At 46.4% G+C, this 8,278-nt stretch overlaps 1 long non-coding RNA gene across 1 annotated transcript; it reads left to right on the top strand.

Annotated features, from left to right (window-relative positions):
* The first annotated feature begins 2,338 nt into the window (after window positions 1-2,338).
* LOC142301626 (uncharacterized) lies at window positions 2,339-7,902 on the top strand. Its single transcript, XR_012752853.1, has 3 exons — window positions 2,339-2,486; window positions 4,627-4,740; window positions 7,813-7,902. It is a non-coding gene; the product is annotated as an uncharacterized LOC142301626 (long non-coding RNA).
* Window positions 7,903-8,278: the final 376 nt, after the last annotated feature.

Here is an 8,278-nt window from a genome sequence, read left to right as displayed (position 1 = left end):
GCATATCCTTTACAGCCCCCAGTATAATATGCTCCACACACCCCAATATAGTATAATGTCCCCACAGCACCCAGTAGCATATCCTCTACAGCCCCCAGTATAATATGCTCCACACACCCCAATATAGTATAATGTTCCAACAGCACCCAGTAGCATATCCTCTACAGCCCCCAGTATAATATGCTCCACACACCCCAATATAGTATAATGTCCCCACAGCACCCAGTAGCATATCCTCTACAGCCCCCAGTATAATATGCTCCACACACCCCAATATAGCATAATGTCCCCACAGCTCCCAGTATCATATCCTCTACAGCCCCCAGTATAATATGCTCCACACACCCCAATATAGTATAATGTCCCCACAGCACCCAGTAGCATATCCTCTACAACCCCAGTATAATATGCTCCACACACCCCAATATAGTATAATGTCCCCACAGCACCCAGTAGCATATCCTCTACAGCACCCAGTAGCATATCCTCTACAGCCCCCAGTATAATATGCTCCACACACCCCAATATAGTACAATGTCCCCACAGCACCCAGTAGCATATCCTCTACAGCCCCCAGTATAATATGCTCCACACACCCCAATATAGCATAATGTCCCCACAGCACCTAGTAGCATATCCTCTACAGCACCTAGTATAATATGCTCCACACACCCAATATAGTAAAATGTCCCCACAGCACCCAGTAGCATATCCTCTACAACCCCCAGTATAATATGCTCCACACACCCCAATATAGTATAATGTCCCCACAGCACCCAGTAGCATATCCTCTACAGCACCCAGTAGCATATTCTCTACAGCCCCCAGTATAATATGCTCCACACACCCCAATATAGTACAATGTCCCCACAGCACCCAGTAGCATATCCTTTACAGCCCCCAGTATAATATGCTCCACACACCCCAATATAGTATAATGTCCCCACAGCACCCAGTAGCATATCCTCTACAGCCCCCAGTATAATATGCTCCACACACCCCAATATAGTATAATGTTCCAACAGCACCCAGTAGCATATCCTCTACAGCCCCCAGTATAATATGCTCCACACACCCCAATATAGTATAATGTCCCCACAGCACCCAGTAGCATATCCTCTACAGCCCCCAGTATAATATGCTCCACACACCCCAATATAGTATAATGTCCCCACAGCACCCAGTAGCATATCCTCTACAGCACCCAGTAGCATATTCTCTACAGCCCCCAGTATAATATGCTCCACACACCCCAATATAGTATAATGTCCCCACAGCACCCAGTAGCATATCCTCTACAACCCCCAGTATAATATGCTCCACACACCCCAATATAGTATAATGTCCCCACAGCACCCAGTAGCATATCCTCTACAGCCCCCAGTATAATATGCTCCACACACCCCAATATAGCATAATGTCCCCACAGCACCCAGTAGCATATCCTCTACAACCCCCAGTATAATATGCTCCACACACCCCAATATAGTATAATGTCCCCACAGCACCCAGTAGCATATCCTCTACAGCCCCCAGTATAATATGCTCCACACACCCCAATATAGCATAATGTCCCCACAGCTCCCAGTATCATATCCTCTACAGCCCCCAGTATAATATGCTCCACACACCCCAATATAGTATAATGTCCCCACAGCACCCAGTAGCATATCCTCTACAACCCCAGTATAATATGCTCCACACACCCCAATATAGTATAATGTCCCCACAGCACCCAGTAGCATATCCTCTACAGCACCCAGTAGCATATCCTCTACAGCCCCCAGTATAATATGCTCCACACACCCCAATATAGTACAATGTCCCCACAGCACCCAGTAGCATATCCTCTACAGCCCCCAGTATAATATGCTCCACACACCCCAATATAGCATAATGTCCCCACAGCACCCAGTAGCATATCCTCTACAACCCCAGTATAATATGCTCCACACACCCCAATATAGTACAATGTCCCCACAGCACCCAGTAGCATATCCTCTACAGCACCTAGTATAATATGCTCCACACACCCCAATATAGTATAATGTTCCAACAGCACCCAGTAGCATATCCTCTACAGCCCCCAGTATAATGTCCCCATAACTATGAAGTCTCCCCTACAGTCCCCCATTCCGTAGCCTAATAATATAAGAATATAAAAAGCTTACACTCACAATAATCCAGGCTCCTGTCCACCGCAGTCTCCATCTCCTCATCTACATCACGTCTCACAGTGGACGCAGGGTCGCGCGATGTAGACGCAGGTGGCGCGATGTGATGTCATCACGCTGCGCGACGTCCTCTGCATGGCGCGAGCCCCCAACGGTCCTGCTGCAGTAACCGGAGGTCCCAGGAACTCATACCGCTCCTCCGCTCCTGTCCCCGGCGGCCCGGAGCACTAGAGAAGGACGACAGCCGGGAGCAGGAAGAGGGCGGTGACCGAGGCCGGAAGGAGGAGCCCGCAGGGGCGCAGCAGTCACACGGTACATGGAGTGTATGGCCTTATGCAGTCAGCGCCCGTGCTCCCTCTGCTGGCGGCTGCAGGTAGTGTCGTGTCATCATCTATAGAGGATTCAGGTCTCTGAGCTAAGTCACCCGGTATAAAGAAATGACAGAGCCCCGAATATTCCACCTGTGTGCTGCAGATATGTGCAACAAATAGAGCGTTCATAGCTTCAGGCTAAAACTGGCCAAAATTAGGCTCCATGTTTGTATCAGGAGGGTCATATTTATGGAATTTAGCATAGGCACAATAGTAGAGATTGCTGGGTAAATACTGTTTGGTGTGAGCTGGGGGGAGGGGCGGTGACAGGTAACAGAGAGAAACCTAAATAAATATGAATTCCAGATTACAAAAAAGATACTGTACTGAAAATAATGAACTGCAGAGATATTGCTGTCACTCCCAGTCCTGGGAGTCTCTATAGGAACAAAGGACATGGCTAAGGAGGCTTCACATCTGAACCGCGTTGTTTGGGTCAGAAGGGAAATTGTCGTGTGCAGTTTGTATAACACTATAAGGCCTTGTGCGCACGCTGCTTTTTGTGATGCGTTTTTGGTGCAGTTTGTATAACACTGTAAGGCCTTGTGCGCACGTTGTTTTTTGTGATGCGTTTTTCGTGCAGTTTGTATAACCTGTAAGGCTTTGTAGCGCAGCATAACCATGCGTCCTGCATCCCCTGCAAAATCTATGGAGATTGTGCAGGGGCCGTGCGCACGTGGTGTCTTAGTGCGCAGCGCTTCGGCTGCTGTCCGAAGCGCGCGTTCTAAGAAGTGACATGTCACTTCTTCCGTGCGCTTTGCCGGCAGCTCCTGCTCTGTCTATGGGAGGAGCAGCAGGCAGAGCGCATGGAATCGGCTTTCTTTTTTTTTCACTACGGACATTTTCGGCAGCGATTTGAAGCGCACGTGTGCTCTTCAGATTGCTGCAGAAATTTCTGCAGTGAAGTACGCAACGTGCGCACATAGCCTAAGGCCTTGTGTGCTCGTTGCTTTTTGTGATGCGTTTTTGGTGCAGTTTGTATAACACTGTAGGCTATGTGCGCACGTGTGCGCTCTGCACCGCACCTAAAGGGTGCGCTTCAGAGCGCAGCTGAAAAGCTCCGTTCTGAAGCGCATGGTGCCGGAAGAGAACGTGCGCTCTGCATGCAGCTCCTCCCATAGACAGAGCAGTGGCTGCCGGCAAAGCGCACGGAAGAAGTGACATGTCACTTCTTAGAACGCGCGCTTCGGGCAGCAGCCGAAGCGCTGCGCTCTAAGACGCCACGTGCGCACGGCTCCTGCACAATCTCCATAGATTGTGCTGAGGACCCAGGACGCATGCAGTTACGCTGCGCTACAAAGTGCAGCGTAACTGCATGTAATTACGCAACGTGCGCAGCCTTGTGCGCACGCTGCTTTTTGTGATGCGTTTTTGCTGCAGTTTGTATAACACTGTAAGGCCTTGTGCGCACGCTGCTTTTTGTGATGCGTTTTTGCTGCAGTTTGTATAATACTGTAAGGCCTTGTGCGCACTCTGCTTTTTGTGATGCGTTTTTGCTGCAGTTTGTATAAGGCTATGTGCGCACGTGTGCGTATTACATGCAGTTACGCTGCTATCTGCAGCACAGCGTAACTGCATGCGTCCTGCGTCCCCTGCACAGTCTATGGAGATTGTGCAGGAGCCGTGCGCACGTGGCCTATTAGAACGCAGCGATTCGGCTGCTGCCCGAATCGCTGCGTTCTAAGAAGTGACATGTCACTTCTTCCGTGAGGTTTGCATGCTGTCTATAGGGAGAGGCAGCATGCAGAGCGCACGTTCTCTGCCGGCACCATGCGCTTCAGAACGCAGCTTTTCAGCTGCGCTCTGAAGCGCACCTTTTAGGTGCGGTGCAGAGCGCACACGTGCGCACATAGCCTCACACTGTAAGACCTTGTGCGCACGCTGCTTTTTTGATGCGTTTTTTTGGTGCATTGGTTTTGCATTTGGTTTGTATCACACTGTAAGGAACAAAGAAGTTTAACATTTGTGGAGCCGGATTCCAATATTTTTTTCATTTCTCTCTTTTTGATATCATCGTCTTCTTCATTATGACATCATCATTTTTCCCTTATGGCATCAATGTCTTTTCTCTGATGACACAGCTGGATCCTCACTCGCACCAGCTGCAGGCGATCACTTGAGCAGCGCAGTCTTTTCCCACCAGTTGCGTCTCCTTAGATGCTGAACAAGACAAGCGTTTCCTCCATGTCACAGATGTAAGGTTGGGATTTAATTATCTCAGACTCTGCAAGAAAAGCTCATATTTGTGTATATATATAGTATGTGGTGTATGTATACTGTATATACTTCCATCGTAGCTTGTATGTGTAATGTGTGTATTTTAAAAGGAATCTGTCACCAGGTTTTTGCTCCCCATCTGAGAGCAGCATAATGTAGAGACAGAGACCCTGATTCCAGCGATATGTCACCTACTGAGCTGTTTATTGTAATTTTAATAAAATCACTGCTTTCTCTGCTGCAGATCTAGCAGTTATACAGAGCTCATGGATATGCTGGACTACCTGACGCACGCCAAGTAGTCCTGTAATGATAATCTACTGCTGATTAAACAGTGATTTTATCAAAGCTACACTGAGCAGCACAGTAATTGACACATTGCTGGAATCAGGATCTCTGCCCCTATGTTATGATGCTCTGATTAAGTGGCAAAAACCTGGTGACAGATTCCCTTTAAACATACATATATGTACTTAGATATATGATGTGTTTGATTATACTGTGTATATACAGTGCCTACAAGTAGTATTCAACCCCCTGCAGATTTAGCAGGTTTACACATTCGGAATTAACTTGGCATTGTGACATTTGGACTGTAGATCAGCCTGGAAGTGCGAAATGCACTGCAGCAAAAAAGAACGTTATTTCTTTTTTTTTTTTTTTTTTTAAATTGTGAAAAGTTTATTCAGAGGGTCATTTATTATTCAACCCCTCAAACCACCAGAATTCTGTTTGGTTCCCCTAAAGTTTTAAGTATTTCAGGCACAAAGAACAATGAGCTTCACATGTTTGGATTAATTATCTCTTTTTCCAGCCTTTTTTGACTAATTAAGACCCTCCCCAAACTTGTGAACAGCACTCATACTTGGTCAACATGGGAAAGACAAAGGAGCATTCCAAGGCCATCAGAGACAAGATCGTGGAGGGTCACAAGGCTGGCAAGGGGTACAAAACCCTTTCCAAGGAGTTGGGCCTACCTGTCTCCACTGTTGGGAGCATCATCCGGAAGTGGAAGGCTTATGGAACTACTGTTAGCCTTCCACGGCCTGGACAGCCTTTGAACGTTTCCACCCGTGCCGAGGCCAGGCTTGTCCGAAGAGTCAAGGCTAACCCAAGGACAACAAGGAAGGAGCTCCAGGAAGATCTCATGGCAGTGGGGACATTGGTTTCAGTCAATACCATAAGTAACGTACTCCACCGCAATGGTCTCCGTTCCAGACGAGCCCGTAAGGTACCTTTACTTTCAAAGCGTCATGTCAAGGCTCGTCTACAGTTTGCTCATGATCACATGGAGGACTGAGACAGTCTGGTTCAAGGTTCTCTGGTCTGATGAGACCAAGATCGAGATCTTTGGTGCCAACCACACACATGACGTTTGGAGACTGGATGGCACTGCATACGACCCCAAGAATACCATCCCTACAGTCAAGCATGGTGGTGGCAGCATCATGCTGTGGAGCTATTTCTCAGCTAAAGGGTCTGGCCATCTGGTCCGCATCCATGGGAAGATGGATAGCACGGCCTACCTGGAGATTTTGGCCAAGAACCTCCGCTCCTCCATCAAGGATCTTAAGATGGGTCGTCATTTCATCTTCCAACAAGACAACGACCCAAAGCACACAGCCAAGAAAACCAAGGCCTGGTTCAAGAGGGAAAAAATCAAGGTGTTGCAGTGGCCTAGTCAGTCTCCTGACCTTAACCCAATTGAAAACTTGTGGAAGGAGCTCAAGATTAAAGTCCACATGAGACACCCAAAGAACCTAGATAACTTGGAGAAGATCTGCATGGAGGAGTGGGCCAAGATAACTCCAGAGACCTGTGCCGGCCTAATCAGGTCTTATAAAAGACGATAAGTAGCTGTAATTGCAAACAAGGGTTATTCCACAAAATATTAAACCTAGGGGTTGAATAATAATTGACCCACACTTTTATGTTGAAAATTTATTAAAATTTAACTGAGCAACATAACTTGTTGGTTTGTAAGATTTATGCATCTGTTAATAAATCCTGCTCTTGTTTGAAGCTTGCAGGCTCTAACTTATTTGCATCTTATCAAACCTGCTAAATCTGCAGGGGGTTGAATACTACTTGTAGGCACTGTATATATATATATGTATTCAGCATATGTAGCCACTGTATATACATGCAGTGTTTATAAGGTGGATGTGTAGATATTCAGATATGTAAAGTATGGCGTCTATAAAGTCTATGTGTATCTGTATGTAGTGTATATATGGCAGGTTTGTGTAAATATAGTATCTGTAGGTATAGAGTATACAGTATGCAGTGTGTGTGCATTTGTCTATATAGTATATACAGTATATAGAGTATACACAGTACATATAATGTATGGCTTTATTCTATTAGCGTCCATGCTCCCTCTAGTGGTTGCAGCAGGTAGTCATCAATACCTGTCAGGTCACCTATGCCCTCCAACCCAGCAGCAGTCACATGTGGATGCCAAAATCCCCTTCCTAACCAGCCCTGTGTAATGCTAGTTCCTAAAATCAATGTTTAAAAAAAGCCGATGTGATAACCTGATCTCCATGAGCGAGACTTTCAGGAGCTGCGGAGACGCCAATGTGTGGAAATCATGTTATCACACCCACAGGGAAAGAGGGCCACTAATCTGAGGAACTGACGCTCCGTCCACTAGTCAGAAGCCTTATTAGCACAGGAACAGCGCACTTTATAAAGCTTTATTTTTTAAGCATTGATGTTAGTAAATAGCATTACACAGGGCTGGTTAGGGGGGGATTTGGCATACAGATATGAATGATACTTGGTTGGAGGGAAGAAGAGACCTGACAGGTTCCCTTTAAACCAATTTCTATATAGAGGAGTCAGATCTGTGCACAGATAAAATGAGCTTTTGCTGTATATTAGCACCAGTATGACTCCTTTACATATTTATGCATACAACTTATTACTGTATTTAATCTACTGCAAAAAATGAATTGTAGGAGATAGTGCTATGCTAGTTGTGGGCTTCTCTATGACATCATCACATTCTCCTTTATGACATCATCATCTTCTCTCTGATGACACAGTTGGATCCTCACTCGCACCAGCTGCAGGCGATCACTTGAGCAGCGCAGTCTTCTTCCCAGCAGTTGTGACCCCTTAGATGCCGGACAAGACAAGCGTTTCCTCCATGTCAGAGATGGAAGATTGTGATTTAATCATCTCAGACTCTGCAGGAAAAGCTCATCACAAAGTCACGGATAAGTATCGATAATGGAATTCTATATGTTTTTCACAATTCATGGAGTTAAATTCAGACTTTCTCTCTCCTGCCTGTTTCTCCCCTCCGCCGTGCTCCCTGTAGTGTAACTCTCCAGGACCCCAGTGCAATGGCCGCAGTAGTGCAGGATAGAAGGATTGCAGCAGTGGTCACACCTCGCCCCTGTATCACATCTCTTTATTGAGCGGCTGAAGTTGCAGGAACTGTTGGAGAAATCCTAAAAACACTATCCCATATTACTGCTGCCATCCTGGGGGTATAAAAATAAATCC

The sequence above is a fragment of the Anomaloglossus baeobatrachus genome, chromosome 4, assembly GCF_048569485.1.
Source record: "Anomaloglossus baeobatrachus isolate aAnoBae1 chromosome 4, aAnoBae1.hap1, whole genome shotgun sequence".
Lineage (NCBI taxonomy): Eukaryota > Metazoa > Chordata > Amphibia > Anura > Aromobatidae > Anomaloglossus > Anomaloglossus baeobatrachus.
This window is presented reverse-complemented; position numbering and strand designations above follow the sequence as displayed.